We start from the raw sequence: 6,000 nt of genomic DNA, 5'->3' as shown, positions 1-6,000 counted from the left end.
ATTATTTCTCACTTAAATCTATGAGTCGCCTATCAGTACTTATCAAAAAAGTCACTTCTGCTGCAGTTTTGCTAAATCTGGAAGTTTTGAGTATGAAATAATGTAGCATGAAATAGAAAAGGAAGTTTTTGAGAAGCACCAACAGCTATTAAGAGCAAGGAGTGCACTAGGATAAGGATAACTTATATACATTTCACTCCTAAATAACACACATGTAAGGAGAAGAATTTGAAGGCAAAAATTGTAAAGAAAGTTTGGTCAAGGAAGTTGAATTATGCAAGTACTTATCATCCAGCTGAGCATTCCCTGGGCTGTTTTCAGAAGTATAATTGCACCTCTAACAAAGAGGGAGGACTTTTACTGTCATTGCTGAAGGTCACTTGGAACAGGTCTTTGTAAAAAAAACCACAACAACAACAAAAAAAGACATTTCAGCAATGCCTTCCAATGGTCAGAAAGGTATAGAAGCCACTTCTATTGAAGTGTCCTATTTCTACCTATTTTTTCCAGTGAAAAATTCTGAATTCTTCTGTATCCTGTAGTTTAAATGAAGACGTTCTTGGTATTTCTGTAAAAACAGGTTCCTGGTCAGTTTTCAGTGGCCCTTGTGACACTGATGTGCTTCTTTCTGCTGCCAGCATAAAGTGGGGAAAAGATTTTATGTTTTGAAAAAAAAAAAAAAAATGCCTGGTAGGATGCACTAATGAACAATGAGGGAAAATATTTCAGGAAGTGTACGAACAGCTGCTGAAGCAACAACAGCATTTTGCTTCTTGAAATCATTCATCAGCTTTGTCAGAATTCCCTATTGAAAGAAGAGAGATTTATTTGAGCAGTGTTGTTAAGCAGTGTTATAAAATTATTTCATGAATTTTATTAAAACACATATTGTTTCACTTGAGACAATCATTCAGTTCCTGCTTGGTAACCGTGTGACAAAGAAAGTTGAATGGAATTCCATACAACCTTGTAGGCCATGGTTTCTTCAGTGTGCATCATAAATGTCTGTGAGATCAGACAAGTAACTCTGCAATCTGGACCCATTCACTATTAGGACTTCAGTTTTGGTTTTATAACAGCAGTATTAGGCTGCAAGTCAGTGTCCTGGCTTACTTGTGCAACTGTTTTTACTTGTGACATGAAGAGACTTCTTACTACAAAGCCAATTAACTTTCCTCTGATAGGAAAAGATTTCTTTTCTAGCTTCATTGCAATTATTCAGCGTTCCTACCCTCCTTCTCCTCCTCTCCATACTAAGCAAGTGATGTCAAAAGCAGAGGATGGGCATTCCAAAAGTGTTGCACCCAACAGCAAAGTTTTGAAATGGCAATTATTCTTTTTGTTGTTGTTGTTGTTTTGTTTTTCCTTAACATTACTTACTACAGGAACAGGAAAACTACATGCCACAGGCTTAGAAGTGAAAAAGAGTGAACTGATGTTATTAGCTGCTCTGAGCTGCTCCATTTCTGTTACAGTCAGTGAAAAGATTTAGAAGGAGAGGTATTTAGAGAAAGCTTTTCAGAGTAATTACTGTGCCCCCTGTTCTTTCTAAAGAAGTTGTTAAAGGCAGACTTTGAGATATACTGAATGCACTAACACATCTGTACTTTCCTCACATCATAAAATGAGGAACCTAATTGCTTGCTTCTGCTTCAGCACATTCAAAACAAAAACAAGAAAGAATAAGAACAACAGAATACAGTCACGGGTGTCTAACTGTGCTGTGTTTGAATCAGTGCCCAGAATGAAACTAAGGGAATGGTTGTGGAGCCCCCAGCACTGTGTGTGCCATTTACTCTTATTTGATGTCTTCTATGGCATTCTTCACACAAGCATGAACAATGCCAAATGAGTGAAAGCTATACAACAAATTCTGCATAAAGAAACATTAAGTCAATAACCAGGCACCCTGTGCTTCACTGTTCAGAAGTGTTTCTTGAGACAACAATGAAGGAACCTTTTAAATAACTTAAAAATATGAAAAACTTGTGAAACACAAACTGGTAGCACAACACAGAATTTCATCCTAAGTGTAACCAAGGTAATGCTCAGAATTACTTACCACCTTACTTCAAAATAGCAAGCTGCAGTTCTATCACTTAGCAAATCCATTAGTAAAATATCTATATTTTTTGAGTGCTTTGCTGCAAATAGTTTTAATGAGCCTTAGAAAATACAGAAAGATGTCAGTGATTTCATGAAACGTGTCCACTTGTTATTTGCCAAACTTGCAAAGTTTATCAGAAAGATAGCTCAAGTAACCTAAATGCTTTTTCATCATCTAGCTATCAATAAATAAGATTTAGAAATTTTCTAGATGATGAAGCAATTTAAAAAAACACCTTTAATTTTCCAGTAGACAATGAATAGAAGTATTCTGGTCAGAAACTGAAGGCATTTTTAGATCAAGTAATTTGGTTCAGTTTGTCCTTGACAAGAAAATAGCTTGGGAAGTGAAAAGCTGCATTCTGCATTTGAAACAGGGTTTGGAAAAACACCTTAGAAGGCAATCTTATATCTTCACAGCAAAAAAAAAAATAAAAAAAAACAACCCAACACTTTACTTTAGAAGAGAATTCCTCACCCTTTGAAAGCTCAATGTCAGAGTGAGAGCCACAAATTTGACTTTCTCTAGTTTGCATTATGTTTTGCTCAAAGCTTTTGTTCCCAGTTGTAGTCTTATATGGTTATTTCTGATAAGAGATCTGTCATCTTGAATGAAGTATTTCTTCAACATGCTTTATGTGACTTGCAAACACAGCCAAACTGTATTTTTTTGAACTCTATAAAAAGAAAACACTTTTTGTAGGTATTTCTCTATGCAAAGATTCACTTTCTTCTTTTTCCAAAGTGAGCTCTGCTGCTTAGAGTCCTCAGGGCACAATCACATCTCTCTTGGCTGTACCTCTCTTACCACACAAAGACCACTCTTGGTTCTTGTATTTCAAGTTCAGGGAAGCCCTCTAGTCCAGAAGACTGAGTTCCTTTCTATGCTTTTCTGTAGCATGTTGGACAGTATTTTGGACAATGGCTTTTTTGTTTCAGCCAGAATTCCTCTTAGATAGAGCAAATGTTCCTTACTTTGAACCAGGACTGTGACAGACAAGGATCACTAACATTTCTTGCTGCCTAACAGTAGCTTCTAGTACAGATATAGATAGTTACAGTACAGGTATAGATAGTTATTTAAAAATAAATATAGCTTCATTTCTGAGGAAAGAGTTCATGTTTGGTTTAAAGGTAATGTTAGTACAATAACTGGCAGCTGCTGAAAGATGAAAGTTGCTGTTTGTGACTTTTTGCGCTCTTCATCAGTGATGCTTTGCCCTCTCCCTTGTTTGGATTCCTGACCTCTAAGCAAGCCAGTTCAGTTAGAAAACAAGCAGAAAGTTACCCAGCTGTTGTAGCTGCCAATTCAGTGAGGAACATCCTAAGAGAGTAGAGTCAAAGGAGCAGCAGAGCCCGTGCCAGGGAAGGCAGGATTGTGCTACAGAGGAAAAACAGAGGGAAGAGGGGCTTGGCCGCTCCTTAGGTTCTTAAGGGCACCAAGTCTTCTGAGCAGATCAGCTGGCTTGTGGTCTTGAGGGTCTTGTGGTGTTTGCTCCACCTTAAAAGTAATGTGGTTTGGTGGTTGGTTTTGTTGTTGTTGATGATGCTGTTGTTCTTTCTTTTCCAAACAACAAAATGATAAAATCACTAAAATGTAAATGTATCCATGTAACATTCTTGACAGTGTTTAACTCATCATTTTGTAGTGGTACAACTGTTTACAACCAATATCAGGAATGCATCCCTGCAGTCTTAAAATGGATATTTTCACCACACTGAAGAAAAAATAGTTTAGAAGATAAGTGCTCTGGTCATGGAAAAGAACGACATGTTTTATTTAACTTTCATACAATTAAAGTCTTCCATTCAATAATGGATAGCAGTGTGCCTGCTTTTAGCAGCTGATACCACAGCATTTCTAAATTATAAAAGACTGAGATGGAGAGTGTTTTATGCATAGTACACAGTGAAATTTTCACACAGCAGATGATGTCAAACACTTTTAAAAACAGTTCTTATTTTTATTTAAATATTTATACACCATAAAACTTGTAGCCTCCAAACTTGAATGTTGTAGGAGTTTTTGGACAAAAAGCACTCATAATTTACAATCCTTCAGCAGCGTTATGATTGCTTGTATAACATTAAAAACAAAAATGTATTCTATGCATTTTAAGACATTATTCTATGATTTATCAGGAGTAAATGAAGAGTTAGAAATATACAAACAGACTGTCTTATTAGACTTCTATGTTTACCCAATTATTAGTTCACTAGTCATTATATTTATCACACATTACCTTTTCCAGAAGACCTGACAAATAGAACAAATAGCTGTCTCAGAAAGCACTTACATTTATGAGACTTCACGCTAATAGCTTTACTAAGGCTGTATAGTTCTCTGGCTTAGAAGGCTTCCCTTGTACCTGAGTGAAACAAATAAACACTGAGAATTTCAGTAAAGGGACCTCATGCTGTTCATGAACCATCTGTAGCAAATTTTGATGAGTAGAAGGAAGACATCTAATACATTTTGAACAAATAGATCAAGATAAAATCTAAACTGAACTCTCCATGGGCCTCTGCTGGGCTGCAGGAACTTATGCTCTGCGCCTTGAGCACCTCCTGACCTCCTTCTGCACTGACCTTGGTGTCACATTCTCTATTTTCTCTCTCTTACAGCTGCCATACAGCATTTTTTACCATTTCTTAGTATGTTTTCACAGAGCTGCAAGAAGCTTGGCTGATGGGCTCTGGCTTTAGCCAGAGATAGATCACTGTTGTATGGCTGGAATTGGTTCTTGCATAGAAAATGGGCAGCTCTCTGCTTGGCAAAGAGATCTTGACAAACTGGGGATCTGGGCAATCACCAACCACCGAAAGTTTAACAAGAGCGAGTGCCAGATTCTGCATCTGAGCAGGATAGCCCTGGATCTATATACAGACTGGGGGATGAGAGGCTGGAGAGCAGCCCCACAGAGGTAGGGATCTAGGGGTTCTGACTGACGGCAAGTTGGATCTGAACCAGCAGTGTGCCCTGGCAGCCAAAAGGGCCAACTGTACCCGAGGGAGCAGCAGGGCCAGCACTGACACCGGGCAAAGGGAAAGGTTGTCCCCTCTGCTCTGCACTGTGTGGCCCCACTGCCAGCACTGTATGCAAGTAGGTTTGGGTGCCACAACGTAAGGGCCACGCGAAGGAGGGCTCCAAGCATGGTGAAGGCTCTGAGGGCAAGGTGTGGGAGGAGCAGCTGAGGCCCCTCTCGGTGTGTGGGCCCAGAGCAGAGGAGCTGAGGGGAGGCCTGATGGCAGCTGCAGCTCCTCACAGGGAGCAGAGGGGCAGCGCTGAGCTCTGCTCGCTGTGACAGAGAAAGGGCCCGAGGCAAAGTTGTTTGGTCACATATTGTTTTGTTCCTCCACAAACACCAAAAGAAACATACTGCTTTTAGTGAGCAGGTGACCCATTCCAAGAAATGACATTTTGAAATCTGAATTTCTGCCCAAACTGCACAGTCTGAAATGTCAGCTTTTCCTACAAAATAGCTACTGAAAATGTTGATCAGCATGTACTCCAAATGCAATATGTTTGTACAGTTGCCTGTGCACGAGGACATGACACTGTTCTGTCAACTTCATGCTAGAAAAACTTTGAAATCTCAGGAAGGAAACAAGTGCCTTTCTCCCTTCCAGCTCAGTAATTTCTGTTTGAATAGTCGTGTTGTGTAGTGCAACTGCTTCTGACCTTCAAAACTACAACAGCTGCAGCATAAGTTTGAGAGAAGCCTTTTTAAGAAATTCAACTCAAGCCTGAAAGCATCCTAAATAACAAAATGGAGTCTTATAACTGAAACTCCTAAAAATCTAGTAGTTGTTTGCTACCAAATGATTTGTTAAAAAAGTAGAATATTTTGCATATCAATACATTAAGAAAGGAATTCTTATTGCTTCAAAAGC

This window comes from Tympanuchus pallidicinctus, unplaced genomic scaffold (assembly GCF_026119805.1).
Source record: "Tympanuchus pallidicinctus isolate F22 unplaced genomic scaffold, pur_lepc_1.0 scaffold14, whole genome shotgun sequence".
Lineage (NCBI taxonomy): Eukaryota > Metazoa > Chordata > Aves > Galliformes > Phasianidae > Tympanuchus > Tympanuchus pallidicinctus.
This window is presented reverse-complemented; position numbering follows the sequence as displayed.